Source organism: Peromyscus leucopus, chromosome 10 (genome assembly GCF_004664715.2).
Source record: "Peromyscus leucopus breed LL Stock chromosome 10, UCI_PerLeu_2.1, whole genome shotgun sequence".
NCBI lineage: Eukaryota > Metazoa > Chordata > Mammalia > Rodentia > Cricetidae > Peromyscus > Peromyscus leucopus.
Genome location: NC_051071.1, coordinates 45250064 through 45256682, shown reverse-complemented (window position 1 = coordinate 45256682; position 6619 = coordinate 45250064). Strand labels below are relative to the sequence as shown.

Sequence of the window (6619 nt, the reverse complement as noted above, 5' to 3'; positions counted from 1 at the left end):
AAGGATGGTGGTGTTGACATACTTCTCAGAGCTCAGCAATGGCTTTAATTTTCTTCTGTAAAGTGTTAAAATAAAAAGAAATTAGCTTGAAATTATGTATCCATGATTGTCACTAAAAGAAAAAAATTCATTTTTTTCCTGAGAAAAGTCACTGAAATACTGAATTTTTGTTGTCATATTATCCATAATAAAATGAGTTGACAATTTTAGTTTATTTCAGATGGAATAAATTTATTAGTACTATTCTAATGTTAGGATTTTAAGGTAGCACTGTCTCAGTGTATTTTTAAATAGCATAATAAATTAATATTCCCATATTGTAGCTCTTCCAATGGCTTAGTGTGATGGCTAGTTTCATGTCACCTTGACACAAGCTAAGGCTATCTGAAAGGAGGGTACCTCAATAGAGAAAATTCCTCCATAAGATCTGGCTGTAGAGCAATTTCTTAATTAGTGATTGACAGGGGAGGGCCCAGCCCATTGTGGGTGGTGCTATCCCTGGACTGGTTGTCCTGGGTTCTATAAGAAAGGAGGCTGAGCAAGCCATGATGAGTAAGCCAGTAAGCAGCACCCCTTCATGTCCTCTGCATCAGCTCCTGCCTTTAAGTTCCAGCCAGATTTGAGTTCCTGTTCTGGCTTCATTCAATGATGAACTACAGTTTGGAAGTGCAAACCAAGTATGCCCTTTCCTCCCCAACTTGCTATTTGGTCATGCTGTTTCATTACAACAATAGAAACCCTAAGGCAGTCATTAAAAATGTTATATTTTTGTTGTAAAATATTACATGCAAGCACAATTATCACTAGTTATTTTATTTTATTCTTCAGTTTGATAAACCTCAATTTAATTACCAAGAGAGTGTACTGTATAAATGCCTAGAGTATTGTTAGTGTAAGCAAGCATCCTTACTATTAGTCTCCCACAAGGAGTTGTACTACACAAAAGCTCATTTCCCACAAAACCTGAAGCACTGTTTGAAGTTCTACCTGCATGAGTCACAGGACATGGGGATCTGACCATCAAAAACTTGTGCCAGGGACAATTTCAATAACAGTTAAGAACCCTTGGCAGGTCTGGCTCTGGGACCCTGGAGGAAATGTTCCTTTGTCTAAAAAGTTAATTAAACACCAGTGTTTCAAAAGAACACTATAGCAATGGAGCTGTAATTTTTTTACTAGTATAATTACCCAGCAGTGTTACTGTGTTTTTTCTTTTCTTTTTTGCTTTCCCATAGATTACGGTGATGGTAAATGTTAATGGTGATAAAACAGCATCAGTAGCTTTGAATATTCTTTTGCCTTGCTAGACTCTAGCTTACTACAAAATAGTTCTGGATAAAGTACCATGGAGAGACAACAGTGGCTATGAACATAACCTGTATTCCCTGCATACTTCTTATGAATGAGACCATTAAACTATATTAGGGAAGCCCATTGTTATTTTTTCTTTTGTTGGTTTGAAGTATTATGATACAGAGTATAAAGTTATGATTAGAATGTACTGCAAAGGATGAAAATTAATATAATGTAAATTTTTTGAAATGCTGCATGCTTTTTCATATTCACTTCATTTGATCTTCTAGTAGTTATTATTCACATTTGAGAGATATTGTATTTCATTTGCAGGCTACATCTAGAAAAATGTACATCATTTCAATTTTTAAAATTACTCTAAACAGCATAGAAAATTGAACCAGCTAAAATGTATGCACAAACTATGAAAAATTACATTTCTGCTGATCTATTTTTACCTTAAGTAGACTGAGCACAAGTTGTTTTAATTTCAACAAACTACCAGCCATTTGTTTAGGAAGCTAATTTCGGGCAGAGTGATGTCAGCAGCAACATGGCAGAAGCAAAGCTTTCTAGCAATGTGTCCCCAAAGTACTCAAGTATTAATTCTGACAACTGTTCCTGGACAAGTATACCTCTGTGGGCTATGAGTTGAGAAGTTGCATCTTAGCGCTGGGTAAGAAAACAGATGGATAATGGCAACGGAGAGCTTTACGACACTTTTTCTAAATGCAGTGCCACAAGACACCCTTGGTTTCCAGCTCTACCAGGAAAGATGGCATTTAGGGAGTGACTGCCTGGCTTATTCATTGAGGGTGCTGCTCAAGACTTCCTCTTGAGTTTTGCAGCACTCAAGGATACAGCAAATCATCATCACCGAGTGCTTAGGGGAAATGCATGGGAATAGAGTTTATGGGAGAATTGACATGGGATGATACTATAGAGTAATGTTTTGAAAAATCCAAGTCAAGGATTTTATGACATCATGTAAATAGAGACAGTAATTAGATATAGTTTAACATTGCAAGTTTAGAACTATAACCTTGAGAAGAGCAAGATAAAAGAACTATGAAGATGTTTTATATGGATCTTATGAAGGTGATATACTGATGAGAAACCATGAAGGAAAGTCAATTTCTTTCCCTGAATTTTAAAAACATATATCTATTTAGTTGTCTTTCCAGAACAGATGCTGGAGTTTAAATGTCTTAGTAGCAAAGAAGTTCCTAAGAATAGTAAAGAGTGCCCCTGGAGCAACCCAAAAGGTTGTTTTTCCTCTTTGTGAAACCTTATGATGCCTAGTGTTAAATACTCAAGTAAAAATGATAAGGAATCAGAACCAAGGACAGTTGACTCCTAGTAATATTTTCCACTTTCATGTCAAGTTTTGACACTGACCATAATGGAATTTAGTTAAATTTCCTAGATTTTCAAGAAGAAAATTAATGAACTGAATAATTCAATTAGATATCTCATGACTAATAATATTTGATAAAAAATTATTTTCTTACAAGAACCTGTCTTTCTGATGCTAAAGAAATATGACATGCCAGTTAAACAAAACAAAACAACTGTGCTTAAAATAAATTTATGCTGTTTACTGTTGAAATTTAATTTAATGATCTGAAATATCAAATTGAATCCAGATGTGTTACATGTGTTTTTATTACATTTGTTTAATCATGTAAAGATATTTTGGCATTTTACTTTGCCTGCCTAAGGCACCTGATTGGTCTAACAGAAAGCTGAATGACCAATAGCTAGGCAGTACAGAGATAGGTGGGGCTGGCAAGCAGAGAGAATAAATAGGAGAAGAAATCTAGGCTTGGCAGGAGAGAACAAGGAAGAAAGAGGAGGAGATACCTGGGACCAGACAGCCAGAGTAGGACATATATGCTGAGAGAAATGTAAAAAGCCCTGAGGCAAAATGTAGATGAAGAGAAACAAGTTAAATTAAAAGAGCTAGTGGGCCAAGCATAGGATAACAACGAACATTCATAACTAATCGTAAGTCCTCCTGTCTTTATTTGGAAGCTGGTTGGTGGCCCAAAGAAAGCCTGTTACAGAATCCAAAATAGCAAAAGAAGAAAGTTGCTGTGGGATGTTTTGTATGTTAAATGTGTTGCTCTGATTGGTTAATAAATAAAACACTGATTGGCCAGTAGCCAGCAGGAAGTATAGGTGGGACAAAGAGAGAGGAGAATTCTGGGATGTGGAAGGCTGAGGCAGAGAGACACTGCCAGCCACGCCATGACAAGGAAGATGTAAGGTACCTGTAAGCCATGAGCCATGTGGCAAAGTATGGATTAATAGAAATGGGTTAGTTTAAGGTATAAGAACAGTTAACAAGAAGCCTGAGCCATTAGGCCAAACAATTTAAATAATATAAGCGTCTGTGTGTTTATTTTATAAGTGGGCTGTCAGACTGCTGGGGCTTGGCGGGACCCGGAGAGAAAACTCCAGCTATAGAAAATGTATCATCTAGTTTCTGCTAATATCTGTATTTGTTTGCAGCATCAGTCTATTACCTTGGGATCACTGATATCAGAAGCAGTCATTTGAACTAGGTTCCAAGTCATGAACAACAAGTTTGAGTCAACTTATCTCATTATCTTTGGATCAATGTGCTAGGTAGTCCATGTTGTTGTTATTATTATTATTATTATTATTATTATTATTATTATTATAGTTCTGAGGGAATTTCATTTTTTTTTTTGCATTTAAAGTCCCTTTCCTTCCTTATGTTCCTGTCTGTGAATGGCTTATACTCGAACTCCATGTTAAATTCCCAATGGGAGAAGAGTGGGGAAAACCTCACCACATACAAAAGCACAACCTCAATCTCTCCATGTCGATAATTTCATTTTCTTTCTTGGGGTGTTACATGCTCTATAGAACCTGATGTTTCCCAGCTGTTGTCTGGTGTGAGGAGAGAAATGCAGCATATAGCACTACAGAGGATGGTGGTGGAAGAGAGCAGAAGCACTTGCATGATGCTGGTCCAATTATTCCCAGGAGCCTCCAGGATGCATTCGGACTCCTGAGGACATGGTTCTGTAGCAGACAGTATGAGGAAAGCCCTTTCTGCCCTGGGCCCTCACGACTGCAATGTGTTCCAAAGGCAAAGGGCATGTGGTTAGGGAGCAGACTGGGCCCCCGTGTAGTGCCATACTGACTAGTGAGCCATTTGAGGACAAGTAGGGGAGGCATACATGGCTGGATTCCCCAGAGACAAGCAGAAAAGCTGGGGCATAGACCAATTCTAGTGTAACCAGGAAGACTGCAGATCATAACGATGGTTGCTGATTTGGCATCAAGGGTGTGATACTGTCAAGGCCACAATGGCTGAAAGTGGCACCACCAACATGCTGCAGCCAGAGAGTGATTGGCCGACACGTGTGTGAACGGAGGATGTTCTGTGAGTGCCTTAGCCAATAGCTCAGAGCTTCGCAGGAAGGCCACTCTGCCTGGCAAGCTTCTCTTGGACACTGTCTCCCATGGAGCCTTCGAGGCACTTAGATAGCATATTTCTGTGTCCACTCTCTTGCTAGTCTGTTGTACATGGGCTTGGCTTGGGCAAGATGTCTGTGGGAACCTGGCCTTGTAGGTATGGCCTATTTCTGGCACCAGTGAGTCATCAGGGTTGGGGTCACAGAGCAGAAAGCAGATGGAGAAGAGAGTTTTGGACACAGCCAATGCTGGGGACTGTAGCAGGAGTCTTCAAAGTACTTATTAATAAAAATCAAACCTGAAGCCAGGTATTGGGATGAAGCTGGAATATCAGAGAGACAGAACAAGCCACAGCTAACCTCACCTGGCCAGCTTCTCAGCTGATCTTGTTTCCTCAGACTAGAAGCGTCTATGTCCTCATATCCGAATGGTTGTCAGCTGAACTGCTGCTCAAAAGCCTGCATGCTTAACCAGGCTAAATGCTTCTAGTTTCTGGTCCTCACGCCTTATATACCTTTCTGCTTTCTACCATCACTCCCTGGATTTCTGGGATCAAAGGCATGTGTCACTGTGCCTGGCCATTTCCAATGTGGCCTTGAACTCACAGAGATCCAGAGGGATTTCTACCTCTGGAGTGCGAGGATTAAAGGTGTGAGTGCCACCATTTTCTAGCCTTTGTATATAATGGCTGATCTGTCTCTGACCCCGGATAAGTTTATTAGGGTGCACAATATTTTGGGGAACACAATACCACCACAGGGGACCACTGTGACCTCAGTATGTCCAGGCAGATGTTGCCATTGCTGTAGATATTGGGGTAATAGATTTTGGTAGTGAAAGCAACCTTTGGGGGCTTGAAAGGATAATCTGTAGGGAAGTGGATGGTCAGGAAAAAAACACCTCCTTGGTAAGGAGTGTCATTCGGGCCCATGATGGTGGCCTGCCAGTGGAACAAGCCATCAAATACAGGTCCTGCATAACACTGAGCAGGGGAATCCCTCTGTAAGTCAGTTCCTTCTGGATCTGTTTCAGCGACATGCTCCCGCTGCTCCGGCCCGGCCGGCCCCGCTGCCAGACCATGTTATTCTCATGATGACCAAAGTTGGGTCTGGGAAGATGGCTCGGTTGTTGAAGCACTGTTATTGGATAACCTATCAGAGGGCTCTTCCCTGGGGAAGGTGACACTTAGGAAATGTGGCACCTCTCACTCTCAGCCATCCTTAGTTGACTGCAGTTCTTTGTGTAGGGCTTAAGCCTTGTGGCTTTCCTCCAACCTACTCTGGCTGTGTATTGCTCTTGTTCAGCTCCTTTTAGGCAGACATGTTGGTGAGACTTCATGAATATAGCTTTTGACATGACTAGGAGACACAGCCTCACAGCAAACTCCCTGATCCCCTGGCTCTTTCTGGCCCCATGTCTGAATGCATCCATGATACTTAGGTGCGAGAATTGTTCTGCAGATGTATCTACAGGGACTAGGATGGATCCTCACCTCTGCATGTTGGTCAGTTGTGGTTGTCTGCATTGATCTTTGCCTTCAGAAAAATTAGTTTTCTGTATTAGGATTGAGGACAATACTTATCTGTGAATGTAAAGACAAATGTTTAAAATATTAAAGGGGATTAGGCAGTTTAGTAAAGGTGGTAGTTGGAGATTTTTCTCTAAGATCCATGATATTACCAACACCAGGTATGTTTTCCCTCCTGTTCAAAGGGTCTTAGGTATGATTAAAAAACTGTTTCGTACTGCCAAGTTATGCATGCTACTACTCCACCCGTAGGGATATTTTGTTATGCTGTTCTGTGTTGTGCTTCATAGGTCTCATAGCTGAGTAGGATTGTTAGTTGCTTCCCTCTTTTGAAAACTTATGTGGCAC

At 40.4% G+C, this 6619-nt stretch overlaps 1 pseudogene; it reads right to left on the bottom strand.

Annotated features, from left to right (window-relative positions):
- Positions 1–4745: 4745 nt before the first annotated feature.
- LOC114692427 lies at positions 4746–5781 on the bottom strand (annotated as a pseudogene).
- Positions 5782–6619: the final 838 nt, after the last annotated feature.